The following is a 19,298-nucleotide window of genomic DNA, read 5'->3' on the forward strand; positions in this document are numbered from 1 at the left end:
CGTAGTGTGGACATAGCCTTAGTGAAAGGCAAAGACACTGGTCAAAGTAAATTTATTATTATGTATGTACGTGTCACCATGTCCTATCTTGAGATTCCTGTTCTTACAGGAAGTAAATAAATAAATTGAATTTATGGAAAGACAAAGACGGCAAACAACAAACGTGCAAAAGAAGACGATTGTGCAAAAAGAATAATACTGAGACGATGAGTTTTGAAAATGGGTCTGTGGGTTGTGGAATCAGTTCAGAGTTGAGGTGAGTGATGTTATCCACGCTGGTTCAGGAGCCTGATGGTTGAAGGGTAATAACTGCTCCTGAATCTGGTGGTGTGGAACCTAAGGCTCCTGTACCTCCTGCCTAGTGGTAGTAGTGAGAAGAGTGGGGGTCTTTGATGCTGGATCCTGCTTTCTTGTGGTAGAGCTCCTTGTAGAGGGTTCTGCTTCTGACGGGCTGAGCTGCTTTCATGACTTCCCATTCCTGAACACTGGTGTTTTCTTACAAAGCTGTGATGCAACCAGTCAGGACAGTCTCCACTGTGCACCTGCAGAAGTTTGTCAAAGTTTTAGACAGCATGTCAAATCTATACAGGCTTCTAAAAAAGCTGAGGCACTCTTATGCCTTTGTTGTTATGGCATTTAACAACGCTCCCAGCACAGAACATGTATAACTGATTTGTTCCACTCCCCATCTGCTCTGGGCAGATGAATGTTATTCATTTATGTACAACATATGTATATTTAGATGTACAAAAGTAAGGACTTTGGTCATAGAAATCTACGGCATATTCCAGGCCCTTCGGTCCGCAGTGTAGTAACCGACTCTAGAAACTGCCTAGAGTTTCCCTACCGCATAGCCCTCTATTTTTCTAAGCTCCTGTACCTATCTAAGAGTCTTTTAAAAGACTCTACTGTATCCACCTCTACCATCTTCACTGGCAGTGCATTCCACACACCCACCACTCTCTGTGTGAAAAACTTACCCCTGACATCCCCCTTGTACCTGCTTCCAAGCACCTTAAAACTATGCCCCCTCATGTTAGTCATTTCTGCCCTGGGGAAAAGCCTCTGGCTATCCACAAAATCAATGCCTGTCATCATCTTATACACCTCTATCAGGCCACCTCTCATCTTCTGTCGCTTCAAGGAGAAAAGGCAAAGTTCACTCAACCTATTCTCATAAGACACACACTCCAATCCAGGCAACGTCCTTGCAGATCTCCTCTGCACTCTCTCTATAGTTTCCACATCCTTCCTGTAGTGAGGTGACCAGAAGTGAACACAGTACTCCAAGTGGGGTCTGAACAAGGCCTTGTATAGCTGTAGCATTACCTCAGGCTCTTGAATTGAATCCCACAGTTGATGAAGGCCAACGTACCATACACCTTCTTAACAACACTATCAATCTTTGAGCAACAGCTTTGAGGGTCATGTGGAGACGGACCCCAAGATCACTCTGATCCTCCACACTGCCAAGAGACTTAGCATTAATATTATATTCTGTCTTCAAATTTGACCTTCCAAAATGAACCACTTAACACTTATCTGGGTTGAACTCTATCTGCCAGTTCTCAGCCCAGTTCTGCATCCTACTGACAACCCTCCAGACTATCCACAACACCCCCAACCTTTCTGTCATCAGCAAACTTACTAACCCACCCTCTACTTCCTCATTCAGGCCATTTTTTAAAATTACAAAGAGGAGGGGTCCCAGAACAGATCCCTGTGGAACATCACTGGTCACTGCCCTCCATGCAGAATATGAACCATCCACAACCACTCTTTGCCTTCTGTGGGCAAGCCAGTTCTGGATCCACAAAACAATGCCTCCTTGGATCCCATGCCTCCTAACTTTCTGAATGAGCCTTTTATGGGGAAACTTAACAGATGCCTTACTGAAATCCATGTACACTACGTTCCCTGCTCTACCTACATCAATGTGCTTTGTTACTTCCTCAAAGAATTTAATCAGGCCCGTAAGGCATAACCTGCCCTTGACAAAGCCATGCTGATTATCAGATTATCTCCAAATGCTCATAAATCCTGCCTCTCAGCAGTTCTTCCAACATCTTGCCCCCTACTGAAGTCAGACTCACTGGTCTATAATTTCTTGGATTATCTCTACTCCCTTTCTTGAACAAGGAAACATTTGCAACCCTCCAATCTTCCGGTACTTCTCCGGCCCCTATTGATGACGCAAAGATCATCGCCAGAGGCTCATCAATCTCCGAACTCGCTTCCCATGTAGCCTGTGGTATATCTCATCCAGTCCTGGTGACATATCTAAAGTCCTGGTGGCTTTTCAAAAGCTCCAGCACATCCTCTTTCTTAATGTCTACATGCTCAAGCATTTCAGTCCACTGTAAGTCATCTCTACAACTGCCCTGGTGAATATTGAAGCAAAGTATTCATTAAGTACCTCCACCAACTCCATGCACATGTTTCCACTATTGCATCTGAATGGTCCTATTCTCACACGGCTCATCCTTTTGCTCTTCACATACTTGTAGGATACCTTGGGGTTTTCCTTAATCCTGCTCACCAAGACATTGGACAACATTGATTGGGGTCGACGAGACTACAGGGAAATTGGTGGCTCAGGTACAGGGGGCCTTGCTGTCCTGAGCAACACCAACTGTGTCCAGTAGATGGCGGCAAAACCAAGCAATCCAACAAGGCTTCCTCGCTGCAAACATTAAACTTACTCACAGTCACAAAGGTGATTTATGAAACCATAAGGCATCTGCACCCTCGATTTTCAGTGCTCATTGGTTGTTGAAGGCGTACTGTAGGTACGATGTTGGGAACCTGGGTGGCCATAAAGGATAACTCCTAAGCTTGCTGTTGATCCAATTCCCGGAAGTGAAAACTCCAAGGTACGTGAATAGGAAAGGTTCAGAAGGAAAGGAACCAAATGTAGGCAAATGGGATGAGCGAGTTGGCGACTTGGTCAGTATAGATGAGTTGGACTGAATGTCCTGTTTCCACGACGTATGACTCTGAGATTTCAGAACAGAGACCAATGAGCAGTGGATGAACTTAAACGCCAAGAGGGTAAAATGATTCATTTTTCAGAGGAAAAGTGAGAAGAGATGGCATTAACAACCTGTATAGCTTTAAAGCAGGTGAAGCAGGCAGAAGGCCTGGGGGAGTGTGCTGACTGATGTGTAGGGTTGGCTTTTAAAGAGGCATGAGGAATCTGTGTCTTTGTTGACAGAAGAATGGTATTTCACACCAGCAAGTTAATGCCAAAGCAAAGTACTGGTGTGAATCATCCTTATTCTCTTCATCGTTCACGGGGTTCTTGCTCTCTTCTTGCTCCTACCGTTGAGCAGGAGGTGCAGGAGCCGTGGGACCCACACCACCAGCTTCAGGAGCAGTACAACTATCAATCAGGCTGATCACTTTCAGGGAACATACCACTCATGTCCTCAGTACTTTGTTTATTTCCACAAATTTGTCTTCAGTTGCACACTCTTTGTCATTCTTTGTTTATAAATATTTTTCATAAATTCTATTGTATTTCTCTATTTTCCTGTAAATTCCAGCAAGAAAATGAATCTCCAGTGGATTCCAGTCAATTAGGACACAGCAGGACCAGTGGCTGCCCAAATTAGCCAAAGTTTCATGGAAATAGTTTAAAAGGCATTTAAAAAAACAAATTGCCATTTAACTGAGTAACACATCACAAGTTAGAACATTACCAATATTATTACAGTACTATAAAACTGTCTATTAGTTCCTAATAGTTATTGATGGAAGAAATACATTACTGTGTTCTTTAGATTGACTATGAACCAGCAAAATCAGCACAAACACTTAGTTCAGATAATGAATTGTTTTCATACAATGCTATCGACGATTACATTCTCAAAATCTTCATCTCCATTGTAAGATTCAAGCTGATTGTTGATCCTTTAAATTCTTCGAAGTTCTTAAATATTGAAGAAGTGAAATCATTTCATCTTCACTTCTGGCCATTTCTGGCATCTCTGCTTGAAATTGCAGTGAACAGAACAGGTATGATTTGTCTTTACTGCTTATCTCTTGCCAACAATTAGTGACAAAAAAAATCTTCTGATTTTTTAACATAAATACATGCAAGTTAAAATACACTGTTATCTCTAAGTATGGTTTAATGTCTAACAGACACACAAGTGTATGCCACTGATGCTGATGAAAAACTGTTTAGCAACAGTCTCCTGTCCCAGTTAAGCAGGATGTTGTCTCAAATAAATGAAGGGAATCCAGACAATTTTCTCAATTTCATTTCAGAGTATGTGGCTAAATTGAAAAGAGACTGTCTGAGCATTGTCAGTTTAATAATGGACTTAATGATACACTACAAGGTTGCATAGATTGAGCAATCTTAGAAGAGAGCATTCAAAAACAACTCCTAACTTGAAAGACAGCTTACATTTAAAAGAGCAGTTCAAATTGCTGTTTCAATGGAAACCTCAGTCAGAGACACAATTGAGTTGCAGTCAGGAATGAAAGTGACTGTGAACTAAATTGCAACATCTGATCAGAAACCAGCCTGGATGAACAACTTACTGTTGCAGCAGGGGCTCACGTACACCAGACCAACGCAGGGTTAAGGGTGAAGCTGCAGAAAATGCCAACAACGCAGGACCCATACACAGAGCATGCCAGGCAGACAAAAATAAGTGCACAGAGAAAAGAAAAAGCTAAAAAGTCAAGTCGCATTTTCAAAGACAGCACTAATCTGCGTGCTGTTGATGAAAAACCTGATAATGATGAGGGTGACACAGGACTGAGAAGCCTTGAGATTTAAAATGTGAAAACTAACAATAGACAAGCAATATGGCTTACACCAGAAGTGAACAGTTGGAAGCTATATTGGACTAAAGAAGGACCATGCTGCTCAGAGCATCGTGAAAGTGACAAAAGCACTGGTCCAGCTACGACAGTTTTTGTAGACAACATATCTGAGAGAGCTTCTGATATGTTAGCCAGATAATTACTTGCAAAATGTGGCTCAGTTTTAAGCTGGAAGGAAGTTCAAGGAGCTTCAGGGAAAGTTGCAAGCATTCAGCTTTTGTGAGTATAACGAACCAGAAACTACTCTGTGTGCTTTAAGGTTATTGCATGAACTACAAGTGGAAGACAAAAAGCTGCTGGTAAAAGTAGATGCAAAGACCAAAGCCCAGCTGGATGACTGGGAAGGCCAAAAGAAAGGAGTCAATGGAGATTCAAGATCAGAGAATTTGTCAGATGATGTAGCGGATGAGGAAACTAAGAGGGACGAACAGATCGTAAAGGGAGCAGTAGAAGGATTAATTAGAGAATGCTCCAGCAAACTAAACAGACCCTCCCAAGATCAAGATGCACAAACTGGAAGAAAAAGGAAGAAGAAAGTGGCTTCTGCTGTCAGAAACCCTTCCTGCCGTCTCAGGGTCAACCACTACAATCCCAGAACCTGAGATTTTTTCACAGCCACAAGTCTCACCTGCCAAGGAGAGTGACCACCTTGTCAGTGTTACGAAGGATGAACAACTCTGATGGGCAGAAGGATGCTGAGTTGCCCAAGCCCCCCCCCCCCCTTTTGGAGAATCGCAAACTGTTACTATTTCGATGCTGCTAACGAGAGAGTAAAAGAGACAAAAGAGAACAGGCCAGGACATCTGTTACTGATAACAGCCTGAGAGAGAGTTATGTTTATCCACCATGTTACGACTCCCGAAAGACTTAAGGCTGCGGAGAGGGCTGATTATGTGGTACCATCCTGCTCATTAAAATTCCTCAGTGGACATCCAGAGTGGGCTGGTTTGATGGGTTAAGTCATTCAAACCTGATTGACACCTGAGACCCCGTGAGTGGGGATAAAAGTGAGGTCTGGGGTGACACACTTCAGACGCACCAGGAGACACACTAGTGAGCATCAGAAACCCACGAGAAAGTGTGGGGCATCGGGGACCGAACTGATCGGTCAATTTCACTCACAGTGGTTATGGCCAGGCCGGTGAGGGCTTGTGTGTGTGTCCACCCTTGCCTGGGTGACCAGTCCACCACGGAAGAATGGTCTAGCTAAAGGTCATACCTGAATGGCCACAACAACGACACATCGATGGATCAAGATCATAAAAGGAAGGTTTGCAAGACAATAGCTGACACTGTTTGATCGCCCTCTCTCTCTCTCTCTCCAACAATTACAACACATCGACCAACAACTACCTCAGCCTGCATGAACTGAACTGAACTTTATATTTCCATGTGACAATTCATTATTCCCTAGACAATGATAGAGCTTGTTTATTATTGATTATTATTATACCCACACTTTTAGATTTAGTATCGCTAACGTGATTTATCTGTGTATTTGCATTGATATTGAATTGTATATTTTACTAATAAACACTGTTGAAAATAGTACCAGACTCCAACGGACACTTCTATCTTTGCTGGTCAGACACCCAGTTACGGGGTACGTAACATCAGGAAAGATGTTATTTCATAAGAGTAAGAAATCCTCATGTTTAAAACTTAAAGCTTAAAATGTACTATGTTGTGGATGTCTATATAGCAGTTATATAGTATATTGTGTATATAGTTGAGTTACAATCTCTATTGAGTTAGAGTTTATAACTAAGTAGGGAAGGGTGTTGTGTATTTAATTTTTTAAAAATATATGAGTAATCTTGTATATATATGTAGGTTGATTAAGCATGCTTGTCGATTTAAATAATCCATTACAAGTTATATGTGTAAGTACGTGAATTGCATATGTCATGACACTACCATGTGGTATGTGCACGCCTCACTTAAAGTAAGCACGAAATTAGACACATTTCAGACTCCCTTGTCTTCCTCTAAATTAGTTCATCTTTTGAAGTTACAAAGCATAATACGGAGAACTCAATATTGCCCAAGCATCCTGTGCATTCATCAAATGTTTCCGGGATAACACTGGGTAAGAGTCCCTTTTGTGCAAGACGGCAGCCTTGCAGTGGGCAGCGACTCCACTTCAAGTAGCCTTGGACCTGGATGACCTGACCTCAGACTGCATTGCCTTGTGATAGTGAGCAGTGAGCACTGTCCAGGGTAGCAGTGTGGATTGTGAGAGGATGGACGTGGTCCCGACCGACAGTCAAGGCTGCTGGGTCAAGTGCAAAGCAAGCAGGCAAAAACCATTTGGTGATATAAGGCATTTGAAGAAGACCCAGAAGCGTGTGCGCGTGTGTGTGTGTATGCGTGTGTCTGTGTGCGTGCGCGTGTGCTTATGTACGTATGTGTGTGCACACGAGAAAGAGATGATATACCAGGTTGTGCCCCTTCATACAGACCCTTGGTATTATCTGCAGAGTTACCTAGTTTCACCAGCTTCACAACCATCCTCTGGTCTCGACAGACATTGACGCCTCATCCCCCAAGGCCTTGAGCTCAAATTTTCATTCTGTTTCCACCCACCTAACAACAAACACAAAATATTTTGTGTGTGTTGCTTGGATTTCCAGCATCTGCAGGTTTTCTCCTATTCGTTCCACCCACTCTGCTGTCCCAGACCTCGCCCCGCAACAGCTTTCACTGGTGCCTGTGGGTGCCAGCCACTACCCCTTTAAGAAGCACAGGTTGACTTCGTGAAGCTGGTTGCTCAGGACGCAGACGCCCAGCTGAGACGTGCAGTCACACAGTGGCTGGCTAAGTCAGGAGGCAGTGGAAAGTCAGGCAGAGATTGACTGCATATCGTAACTCCACTGCCTCAGGATTCACTCCCAGAAAGGAATTGGTTGAAGACTGCTTGCTTCGAATAATAACCAAGTGGATGACTCACCCTGGGTTGGCTTGGAATGGGATCTGTTGATGACAGTGCTTTTCTATTCCTGTCTATTTACAGGATGCCAGTGTTACAGCATGGAACGAGAAGAGGCCATTCTTTCCACACACCTGGATCTAGTTTAACTTCCTGCAGAAGATTAACGTCCCTGGCTGACATATTCCTTCCTCTGTCCCCACTCCTAACGGTGAATCAAAGCAAACCGCAGGACGTGAATCTGGGCTCTTGTTGAATGCCTGGCCCTGTGATCAAGCTGCTGGGCTGGGATCCACCGCCAAGCAGAAAGCAGGATCTTACATCTTGCTAAAGCAGATGGGGAATTTAAAGTCGTCAGTAAGTTAATCTGGATTATTAGAGAAAGCCAGTAGCAACAACTGTGACGAGGAATATTATAGTGTGGTAAAGCCCCACTGGCTCACTGAGGTAAAAGTAGGCAGGTGTAGCCCGCCACAGTGTCTGGTAGGGAGGGGGGAGTTAGCCTATGACTGCGCCAGTGGGAAATTTAAGTTACTTTGCATTGGGGTTACCATCATAAGGGAGGGAAGACCCTAACATTACTTGCTGTCTGGCTTGAATGCATTCCACATCCACTCTTCTGTATTTCAAGTCAAGTCAAGTCAACTTTTATTGTCATTTCGACCATAACTGCTGGTACAATACATAGTAAAAATGAGACAATGTTTTTCAGGACCATGGTGTTACATGACACAGTACAAAAACTAGACTGAACTACGTAATAAAAAAAAACACAGAGAAAGCTACACTAGACTACAGACCTACACTGGACTGCATAAAGTGCACAAAAACAGTTCATGCATTACAATAAATAATAAACAGGACAGTAGGGCAGTAAGGTGTCAGTCCAGGCTTTGGGTATTGAGGAGTTTGATAGCTTGGGGGAAGAAACTGTTACATAGTCTGGTGGTAAGAGCCCAACTGCTTCGGAGCCTTTTCCCAGATAGCAGGAGGAAGAAGAGGTTGTATGAGGGGTGCATGGGGTCCTTCATAATGCTGTTTCCTTTGTGGATGCAGCGTGTGGTGTAAATGTCCGTGATGGTGAGAAGAGAGACCCCGATAATCTTCTCCGCTGACCTCACTATCAGCTGCAGGGTCTTACATGGTAGTGGCAAAGCAGTTGGTGCAGCACTTTACAGTAATCGGGGTTCAATTCTGTCTGCTGTCTGTAAGGAGTTTGCATATTCTCCCCGTGATTGTGTCGGCCTCCTCTCACACTCCAAAGACATGTGGGCCTGCTATGTAGGGGCTGGTAGTGTTGTGATACTTGCAGGCTGCCCCCAGCTGTGCTGGCCATTGATGCTATCAACACATCACTGTACGTTTTGTTGTTTCAATGCACACGTGACAAATAAAGCTAGTCTTTATAAAAATGTACTCTCTTTTTCCACCGGATAAAAGGCCCATTGAGACAATGCCAGCTCACAGAGTCACTATTCCGTTCTCCCCACAATCTCACCAACCGCCCCCAGATTCCATAAGGCCGCCAGTTGGCGTGACAACCAGCAGGTCTTTGGGATGAGAGGAGGAAGCCCAGTTGGAGACAAAATGTGCAAGCTGTCAATCTGGGGTTTGCACTAATCCACTGATAGTACTCTCAGTTGCACGCTGAAAGGTCATCGAAGAGAAGCTAACTCCACTCCTCCGAAGATGCAGTCTTGCCTGCTGAGTATTCCTAGCCCTTTCTGCTTCTTGTTTCATTTGAAAATCCACTATTGGATGGATTGGCTTCTACTCTCACCTCAGGCAGCGAGTGCCAGATCAAATGTCACGTCTCGTGTTCCTCACCTGACTCTCTATTCTTTTGCAAATCGGGAAGTCAGCCTGTGAATTGATGAGCAGTGCAGTCCAATCATTGGTCAGGAGAGCAATCTACTTAAAGAACAACGGAAACCAACATCACACCAACTCTGCTCAGCAAAATGGGATCGATTCCATTCCCCCCACCCCCAGATGCTGCTCAATCTGCCAAATTCCTCCAGCAAATTACATCTTGCTCCGGATTCCCGCATCTGCATCATTTTGTGTCTCCTTGATTGTCAAGGGATTTACACCAGCTCCTTTCTTGCTGGGCATAAGAGCCCAAGCAGAGCAAACTTACCCTTCTGAAATTTTTATCCATTCCACCAGCATTTCTGTCGTCATAAAGTCACAGAGTCATAGAACTCTACAGCACAGGAACAGGCCCTTCAGCCCATCTAGTCCATGCCGAACAATTAATCTGCCTTGTTCCATCAACCTGCACCTGGACCACAGCCCTTCATACCACTCTCGTTCATGTACCTTTTCAAATTTCTCTTGTGTTGAAATCCACCTCACAAACACCACTTGCACTACCAGCTCATTCCACATTCTCATCACTCCCTGAGCGAAGAAGTTTCCCATTAAACATTTCACCTTTCACACTTAACCCTTGACCTCTAGTTGCAGCCTCACCCAACCTCAGTGGGAAAACCCTGCTTGCATTTACCCCATCTAAACCCCTCATAGTTTTGTATACCTCTGTCAAATCTCCTCAATCTTCTATGTTCTCACCTAGTCAACCTTTACCTGTAACTCAGGTCCTCAAGTTCCAACAATATACTTGTAAATTCTCTCTGCACACTTTCAATCTTATTTACATCTTTCCTGTAGGTAGGTGACCAAAACTGCACACAATACTCCAAGCTAGGCTTCACCAATGTCTTATACGATTTCAACATCCCAACTCTTGTACTCATACATTGATTTATGAAGGCCGATGTGCCAAAGCTTTTGTCATGACCCTAATAACCTGTGATCTGTGATGCCACTTTCATGGAATTATGGATTTGTATTCTCAGATGTCTCTGTTCTACCGCACTCCACAGTGCCCTGCAGCTCACCAGGTAAGACCTGCTCTGGCTGGTCCTCCCAAAGTGCAACACCTCTCATTTGTCTGCATTAAATTTCATCTGCCAGAGAAGCATAGAAATCTACAGCACATTACAGGCCCTTCGGCCCACAATGTTGTGCTGACCATGTAACCTTCTCTCGAAACTGCCTAGAATCTCCCTGCTGTATAGCCCTCTATTTTTCTAAGCTGTATCTCCCTATCTAAGAGGCTCTTAATTGACCCTATTGTATCCACTTCTACCACTTTCTCTGCCAGTGCATTCCACACACCCACCCCTCTCTGTGTGAAAAACTTACCCCTGACATCCCCTTGTACCTACATGTATTGATTTCCAACTGTTGCCGGTCTCACAAGATTTGATAGACTTCCACTCACCGTTCTGCTGCTCTTGTTCCCAGCCCCCTGCAACTCCCCTTGCAGTAACAGCAAGCCTTCCCGCTGGGATATTAGTCCCCCTCCAGTTCAGGTGCAAGTGAACCCTTGTGTGCAGATCCCATCTTCCCAGGAAGAGAGCCCAATCATCTAAAAATCTGAAGCCCTCCCTCCGGCACCATCTCCTAAGCCAAGTGTTAAACTGTATGAGCTTCCTACTTCTGTCTCACTAGCATGTGGCACAGGTAGCAATCCTGTGATCACAACCCTGTCCTTTAACTTAGCACCTTAAATTCATTTTGCAGGACTTCATCACCCCTCGTACCCATGACACTGGTACCGACATGGACCACAACCTCTGGATACTCATCTCCCACTTAACAATACTATGGATTCAATCCAAGATCTCTATGACCCTGACACCCAGGAAGCAAAGTACCATCTGTGAATCTCATTCACGTCCACAGAACCTCCTTTCTGTTCCCCTGACCAATGAATCCCCTATCACTACAGCTCACCTCTTCTCCCCACTTCCCTTTGAAGCCAAAAAGCCAGACTCAGATCCGTTTGCTGCAGTTTTCCTCTGCTAGGTCACCACCCCGCCCCCCCCCCCCCCCCAGACGACAGGATCCAAACGGCAGGGTTTGTTGTTGAGAGGAATGGCCACAGAGTTACTCAGCACTGGCTGCCTAGCCCTTTCTTCCTCCTGAAGGGCACCCAGTTCCCAGTGTCATGTGCCTTGGGTGTAACTATCTCCCTGTATGTCCTCAGCCTCCCACATGATCCGGAATTCATCCAGTCCCTGTTCCAACTCCTTAGCACGATCTATTCGAAGCTGCAGCTGGGTGCACTTCCGCAGGTACAGTTGTTGGGACTGGAGGTCTCCCTGCTTTCCCACATCCCTTCTACCTCAACATCAAAGTTTAATTTAACCTTGAACACATCCATAAAGTTCTCTCCAAACTTCCTCTACTCCAGAGGACCCTGCCATCCTCTCTGGTCTCCCCTCCCTGTTGGTAACATTCTAGTGAAGCCCCTGAACATCATCCTGGGGTTTCCATGCAGCCCTTGGTGATAGGTTTGATCTATGAGAGTGGTGGGCAAGTATTATTAATACAACATTATAACACATATTAATAATAACCATTACTGTCTGGTTTGGTGCAGAATCCTCTCACAAATAAAACTACAGGAGAGCCCAGAAAATCATTGGCCACATCCTACCATCACTTCATGACTTGTATGTGCCCAGGTCTAGCATCCAACCAAATGTCCTCTCCAAAAGATCCCTGTGGAATGCACTACCGGGCTATTAAAACAAATACTTCATGCCATCTTCCTCCAGGCAGTTAATCTGATCAACCATTCTAATTAGCCCCCTCCCTTCCATCTATTACCCCAGTCACTGCATTGCTCGTAAATATGTTAAACCACTTTTTGTAATACTGTTTACATTGTAAATACATACTGGTATTAATGTATTTTGCACGTTCTATTCCTTGCCTGTACTTCTAACCTTATCTAATTCTTTATTCTTTGTAACTGTTTAATGTTGTTTTTTGTTGCATGTCGCGCCAATGCACCACAGCAAATTCCTAACACAACAGAATGCCTACAATGATTAAAGTTGATCCTCGATCCTTCCAGGTGGGAATTGGAGAGAACTGGACACGAGGCATCAGTTGTAGGCCAATCAATCCCATCCCTTATTTATTTATCTATCTATCTATCTATCTATCTATCTATCTATCTATTTATTTACTTATCTATTTATTTATTATTCCCCCTTTTTTTTCTGTCACTTTCACAATCACTCCTTGCCTGTTCTCCATCTCCCTCTGGTGCTCCCCTGCCCCTTTCTTTCTCCCTAGGCCTCCCGTCCTATGATCCTCTCCTTTCTCCAGCTCTGTATCACTTTCGCCAATCACCTTTCCAGCTCTCAGCTTCACCCCACCCCCTCCGGTCCACTATCATTTCAGATCTCCCCCTCCCACTTTCAAATCTCTTACTATCTCTTCTTTCAGTTAGTCCTGACGAAGGGTCTTGGCCCGAAACGTCGACTGTACTTCTTCCTATAGATGCTGCCTGGCCTGCTACGTTCCACCAGCATTTTGTGTGTGTTTCTTGAATTTCCTTGTGTTTGCGTAGATGGAAATTTTCCATGACTTTCTTACCTGTGCACTCTCTTTATTTGGTACTGTGAACATGCAGTCATTACCGGTATTACTGTGTGTTCTAATGTCCAAAGAATTGGATCTTCAAGTCCCCCTGCTCCTCCACTGTTTATAGAACGGTACCATTTGGTCTAGGTTCTATTTGGTATATATTTGATTTCCTCCCCTACCTCATCTGTCCTCGGAATCAGAGTCAAGTTTAATATCAGTGACATATGTTGTGAAATATGTTGCTTTGTGGCAGCAATACAGTGAAATACATTGAAATATTATAAATTATAATACTCTCACTCTCTCATGAGGCATTGCCTTCTGAAGATCAAAACTTTGGCTGCCCTGTACCTGATCACGTCACCCACCCGTATCCTTGTGCATAGATTATTTCCCTGATTCTTCACCTGTTCAGTAAATTGTGAGAAAATGCATTTATGATCAGTCAAGTGCAGCCTGTTAATGTGTAACAAAATATTGGCCAGAAATGAAATTGTGTAAGCTGACTTTACACAGCATCATAAGGATCTGGTAAAATGCAGTCTGACAAATCCTGTAGGGGTGGGTGGGGTTTATTCAGTAAATTTGTCTGGATACTTTAAGGCATGATACCATCTGATGTCCGTGCATAGACAATGGATAATGGAGACTGAATGGACATTCCACCAGACCTAGGAATGTCTTCCACGGGGTTTGTCCAGGACCATTTGGTGCTGTAATGGATTAAGTCCCTCTCCCCTTCTTTACCTTCCAATCCTCTGATACCCACTCACCAGCTAAACCACAACCTCACTCCAACTATGTGCCCTCTTCCACTCCACCTGGACATCAGATTGAAGGGTAGTGTATCATGCCTAGAGGTACCCAGACAAATTTACTGAGAGAACTCCTGAGGCCCAGAATGAGGCCTTGATTTCCAACACCCTCCCCCTTAAAATCAACTCACCTCCTGCACAATCTCTTCACTCTTTAGAAGGCCTCAACATCCCTGCCCTTCTCTCAACTGTGATGTTCCACCATCCTTCCAGCCCACAACCTCCAAAGACATTATGCCCAAATAGTCCAAAGACTATCCGACATTATTACCCCCAAACCTGGCCCTGACCTTGGATCTTGAATGCGGCCAGATGATTATTATTATTGGCATGGAAGTTCAGTTGCACACTCTCTCACAGGAACATGAGAAATCTGAGGCAACTACTCAGTCAGTTGTGAAAGTAATGTTGACGATCAATAGTCTCCCAATTGCCAAGACAGAACAAGGCCTTTTCCGAAGTGACCTGAACAATTCCTATTAACCACCTTTAGATAACCTAGAACTGCCAAGGCAGCATAAACCAAAGCTATTTGCTATCAGTTAATAAATTACCAACTCTGTATTCCTGACCTGACAAAAAGTAACCAGAATCCAGAGGTCATCTACAATTGGCTGAATGAGCCATAGATTTCAGAACAAAGCTCACATCCATCTCAAAAGTCAATATCACTTTAAGATTGGTTTACCCTCCAACTCCCTCAGCACAGGTCTCAAACAATATTCTTTGATTGGTACGAAATAAATTAAATCCAAGTCATTCACCCGATAGTAACAGAACTTTACAAGTGGGCCTTTGGAACACAATGTCACAGCATGAACTCATGCTGGGTATCTCGTCGTCAGAGCAACACACACAAAATGCTGGAGGAACTCAGCAGGTCAGGCAGCATCTATGGAGAGGAATTAACAGCTGGCGTTTCAGGCCGTGGCCCTTCAGGACTGGAGAGAAAGGGAGAAGAATCCAGAACCTGCCCTGCTGAAACTTGCTGGTGGTGTGGTGGGATACGGGTGATGGGAGCCCAGTTAAAATGAGCCCGGTATTGTTCTCAGAAGTGGGTTGGTGAAGATTTAATCGAACTGTGCAGAGATGAGGAAGATGCTTTTTGCTGCTGCCCCTTGCAGGAGGGTTTCTAACCATGTGGCACAGGATCAGGTCATTTAGCTGTCCCAACCTAAAGCTCAATGAACCAGTCAGTCCTTTCTTTCACATCTCACACCCTTGACCTTTCTTCCAGGGATATTTATTTAACCTCCCTTATATGTCAATGCCTTGCTTCTCGATCAGCCTCTGTGCCACCAATTGGAACGTTCCTAACATCTTCCTGTTTTAGTTAGGTTGGATTCCTTGAAGACTATCCATTGCAGATAGCCTCAAGTCTCGCTCCTCCCATGTCACAATGTGGCAAAGGATGGCACGGTGCTATAGTCAGGCTCTGCAGCACCAGTCATTGGAAGACTGAGGTTCACATCCCGCCACTGTCAGTAAGGAGTTTGTACGTTCTCCCCATGACTGTGTGGGCTTCCTCCAGGAGCTGCGGGTTCCCCCCACTTTAAAAAAAAAGACAATGCTTGACGTTAGTGAGTTGTGGGCATGCAATGTCAATGTCAGAAGCCTGGCAACCCTTGCAGGCTGCCCCCAGCACTAGGCAAATGATGCGTCTTGATGTATCTGCGACACATAAAAGCTAACCTTTAATCTTTATCTTTAAATGGGAAGAATGTTGTGTCACTGTTGGTAGAGCTTCTCCTTCATAGACCTGTGTTCAATCCTGACCTCAGGTGCTGTTTGCATGGAGTTTGGGTGTGCTTTCCCAGTGTCCTCCAGTTTCCTTCCACTCCCCAAAGATGTGTCGGTCAGTAAGTTCATTGGCCACTGTAAATTGTCCCTGGTGTGCAGGTGAGTGGTAAAATCTGGGGATCGATAAGAATGTAGGGAAAATAATATAGGATTGGTGTCAATGATGATCAGCACAGACCTGTTAGCCTGAAGGGCCTGGTTCAATGCAGAATCACTCTATGACTTTAACATTTAATGCATTTTTTTTGCACACAGCAAGTGATAATTAGGAATATGCGGGCTGAAGGAGTGATGAAATAAGGATCAACAGTAGCCCACAGAGGGGAATTTGGTTGAAAATTTGAGAATGGGAAACGGTCGGGGCTCTGGCAAAAGGGGCAGCTGGGAGCAGCCAATGGATAGATCCAGGCTGGCAATGGCTTATTGGGACGAATGTTGCAGAGCTCCATGGTACCATTAAAGAGCAGGATTGACACATAAAAGCAATCAAAGGGTATTGATGCACAAAGGGTTAGTATTATACAGTGAACAGTAGGGCACTGAAGAGTGCAGTAGAGCAAAGGGATCTGGGAATACAGATCCATAATTCATTGAAAGTGGCAGCAAGAGTAGATAGGGTTGTAAAGAAAGCTTTTGTAAAAAGAAAGCACTGGCCATCATAAATCAAAGTACTGAGTACAGAAGTTGGTCCGTTCTGTTGAAGTCGTATATGATGTTGGTGATTTGGAGTATTGTGTGCCATTTTGGTTACAGGGAAGATGTAAATAAGATTGAAAGAGAGCAGGGAAAATTTACAAGGACATTGCTGAGCCTGGAGGACTTGAATTATAAGGAAAGATTGAATAGGTCAGGACTGTATTCTTTAGAACAGAGAACACTGAGAGGAGATTTGATAGAGTTATACAAAATAATGAGGGGTACAGAAAGGGTAAATGCAAGCAAGTTTTTTCCACTGAAGTTAGGTGGGGGTACAACTAGAGATCATGGGTTAAGGGTGAAAGGTAAAAAGTTTAAAGAGAACATGAGGGTAAACTTCTTCACCCAGAAGGTCATGGAAGTGCAGAATGAGCTGCCAGCACAAATGGGGCATACAAGCTCTATTTCAACATTTTAGAGGAGTTTGGGCAGGTACATGGATGGGAGGGGTATGGAGGGCTGTGGTCTGGATGCAGGCCGATGGGACTAGGCAGTTTAAATGGTTCAGCACAGACTAGATGGGCTGAAGGGTCTGTTTCTGTGTTGTACTGTTCTGTGACTATCATTCCCTATACAGCCACCTACTGTTCACTGCAGGTACTGCAGGGATAACCACAGCATCAAGTAGGGTGGGAGCTGAGTCACAATCTGTTGTCACCAGGCTACTAAAGATCTGTTTTGGAGCAGTCAGTCAAGTTCATGAATAGATTGTCCCAGAAATTCTAAAATTGCAAAACCAGGCTTCTATTGCTTTCAAAATAGAAAGGCATTTCTTCCACACAGCCTCCCTTCTTGTCTTCATTATTCCTAAATCAGACAATGTGAAACATTTCAGATTGGTTTGAACTCCACATCCTGCCCTGTGCCCAGCCGCCTTCTCTGGCTCTGTCTCTTGGTAGGAGTTGCCGAGTCTACGTTAATTATACGTCCTCCACAAACGCAGAGCTTCTCCACATCCTTTCCCGCAGTTTGGGCTTCTATGTTCACTCTCTCCACCCACCACCCCCCCCCCCCCCCGCCCCCAGTCCTGAGTGATTCTGATGCAACTGGTCCTTTGTCATGAGAAAACAGGGCTGTTATAGACATGTGGAAAGGAAACATAGCAAATCAAGTACTGAGAGATTCTTGGCCAATTCCTAGTAATTTCCATCCTGCAGTCTGAGGTCAAAGGAGATCATTTAGCCTAGAGACCTAAGGCACAGAACAGAGAATGAGGCCCTTTGGCCTATCTAGTCCATGCCAAACTATCATGCTGCCCAGTCCATCGACCTGCACGCGGACCACCGCCCTCCATATCTTTCCCATCCGCCTACCTATCCAAATTTCCCTGAAACGTTGAAGTTGAGCAGGCACCCACCACTTTGCTGGCAGCTCACTCCACACTCTCACAGCTCTCTGAGTGAAAAAGTTCCTCCGCATTTTCCCCGAAACATTTCACCTTTCACCCTAAGTCATGACCTCTAGTTATAGTCCCAGTGGAAAAAGCCTGCTCTCATTCACCCTTTCGACACCCCTCATAACTTTGTACACCTCAGGATCAGAGTCAGGTTTATTATCACCGGCATGCGGCATGAAATTTGTTAACTTAGCTGCAGCAGTTCAATGCAATACATCATCGAGAAAAAAAACTGAACAAAATTAATAAATTAAAAATAAGCAAGTAAATCAATTACATATATTGAGCAGATTTTTTAAAATGTGCCAAAACAGAAATCCTGTTTATTTTTTTTTAAAGTGAGGTAGTGTTTAGGGGTTCATTGTCCATTTAGAAATCAAATGGCAAGGGGAAGAAGCTGTTCCTGAATTACTGAGTGTGTGCCTTCAGGCTTCTGTATCTCCTACCTGCTTGTAACAGTGAGAAAAGGGCATGCCCTGGGTGCTAGGGGTCCTGAATAATGGACACTGCCTTTCTGAGACACCACTCCCTGAAGGTGTCCTGGGTACTTTGTAGGCTAGTGCTCAAGATGGAGCTGACGAGATTTACAACCTTCTGCAGCTTCTTTCGGTCCTGTGCAGTAGCCCCCCCCCCCCCATACCAGACAGAGATGCAGCCTGTCAGAATGAGTAAATTTGTTGATATGCTAAATTGCTTCAAACTCCTGATAAAGTATAGCCGCTGTCTTGCCTTCTTTATGACTACATCAATATGTTGGTACCAGGTTAGATCCTCAGAGATCTTGACACCGAGGAACTTGCAGCTGCTCACTCTCTCCACTTCTGATCCCTCTTTGAGGATTGGTACGTGTTCCCTCATCTTACCCTTCCTGAAATCCACAACCAGCTCTTTCGTCTTACTGACATTGAGTGCCAGGTTGTTGCTGTGGCACCATTCCACTGCTCACTCTCTCCACTTCCGATCCCTCTGTGAGGATTGGTATACCTCTATCAAATCTCCCCTTATTCTCATATACCCTAGAGAATAAAATCCCAACTCTTGTACTCAGTACTTTGATTTTTGAAGGCCAATGTGCCAAAAGCTCTCTTCAGTTAGAGCACTGACAAAACCCGAGCTCCATACTCTCTTTGCTTTGTGAACCCCAGGGAGCTAACAGGCATATGAGAGAGAAGCTACAAAAGAGGGGGGATGGTACTCATGGGGAATGGCTCCTTCTGTTTCATATCATCACCCAACACAATCCCATCAATTGGAGCTGTGGTTGGTCTGAGGCACCTACAGTTCTTAGAGGAAGAGTTCCGGGTCTCCACTGCCTTTTGTGCGAACAACTAGACAGCATGGATCTAACATTGGGATTGTGATAGATAGATAG

The sequence above is a fragment of the Hypanus sabinus genome, chromosome 4 (genome assembly GCF_030144855.1).
Source record: "Hypanus sabinus isolate sHypSab1 chromosome 4, sHypSab1.hap1, whole genome shotgun sequence".
NCBI classification, from domain to species: domain Eukaryota; kingdom Metazoa; phylum Chordata; class Chondrichthyes; order Myliobatiformes; family Dasyatidae; genus Hypanus; species Hypanus sabinus.